Here is a 1562-nt window from a genome sequence, read left to right as displayed (position 1 = left end):
GTGGGGGAGGGGAAGGGGGAAGGGGAAGGGGGAAAGAAAGGGGAATATTTTAAAGGTTGAGGGAAATATTGTTGGTATGTTTTTGTGTGTGTTTCGGGAGTTGGGGAAGGAGGGTATGAAGGGGGGTGGGGAGGGAAGGGTATGGGTGAATATGGGTATGTAGATGAATGTGTGTGTGTGTGTGTGTGTGTGTGTGTGTGTGTGTGTGTGTGTGTGTGTGTGTGTGTGTGTGTGTGTGTGTGTGTTTGGTGGAAGATACATGTGTTGTTAAGGTTGAGAAATATAGTGTCCTTGATGTGATTCTCTCTCTCTCTCTCTCTCTCTCTCTCTCTCTCTCTCTCTCTCTCTCTCTCTCTCTCTCTCTCTCTCTCTCTCTCTCTCTCTCTCTCTCTCTCTCTCTCTCTCTGTGATGTGTCATTTACTTCATATTCATTCATCATTTTTTTTGTTAAATTAGTCAATCAGTCTGTGTGTGTGTGTGTGTGTGTGTGTGTGTGTGTGTGTGTGTGTGTGTGTGTGTGTGTGTGTGTGTGTGTGGCGGGAGAAGGGGTTGGGGGGAGGCACGCATGTATATGTATGAATGTATGTATGTATATTTTGCAAGACAAGTGAGTACCACGAGAGAGAGAGAGAGAGAGAGAGAGAGAGAGAGAGAGAGAGAGAGAGAGAGAGAGAGAGAGAGAGAGAGAGAGAGAGAGTCAGGTGTGAGGGCCAGGTGAGATTGGGATGATATTCAGGTGAGAGAGATTTGAACCCAAGTACCTTCGTGTCATCCCTTCGTGTCTTTCACTATACAAACAGTCGTGCGTGCAGTGTGTGTGTGTGTGTGTGTGTGTGTGTGTGTGTGTGTGTGTGTGTGTGTGTGTGTGTGTGTGTGTGTGTGTGTGGCAACTGACAAGGTAACTTTTTATATATAGCAAGATTTAATTTTAAACTACTGCTACACAAACTGCTAACTTTCCCACACATTTACTAACCAACAAACTAACTGATTAACTAACTAACTAACTGACTGATTACCTGACTCCCTAACTAAATAACACTAACAATCTACAGGTGAATACTTCCTTTAATTAACTTGTCAAAGGTAAAATATGCTTCAGATATGACAACAATTTACTATGTCTTCAGAAATCAGCAAATATTATTATGTAAGATTATTATTCATGGTTACAATTATGATTATTATGTTTTCTTTTTGTTTCATGATTATTTCTTTACTTTTTTCATTCGTCATATTCTTTCGTTCGTTTATTCTCTAGCTTCTCGTTTTCTTTTCTCTTAGATATAGTGTTGCTGTTGTTGTCGTTGTTATTGTTGTTTTCTACTTCTTCGTCTCCCTCCTCCTCCTCCTTTTCAATCGTGACATGATATTCCAATAGTACCTTGCATGGGGGAAGGGGAGATGGGGAGAGGGAGAGGGGAGGGGAAAGACTTGGGGACTTGTGGTAGTGAATAGGGAATGAGGAAATAAAAAAAAATATGAATGGAAGATGAGGAAGAAATTCAGTGAGAGGGAGAGGGGGAAAGAGGGAGAGGGGGAGAGGGAAGAGGGATTCCAG

This window comes from Scylla paramamosain, chromosome 37 (assembly GCF_035594125.1).
Source record: "Scylla paramamosain isolate STU-SP2022 chromosome 37, ASM3559412v1, whole genome shotgun sequence".
Lineage (NCBI taxonomy): Eukaryota > Metazoa > Arthropoda > Malacostraca > Decapoda > Portunidae > Scylla > Scylla paramamosain.
Note: the sequence above shows the minus strand (reverse complement) of the source record.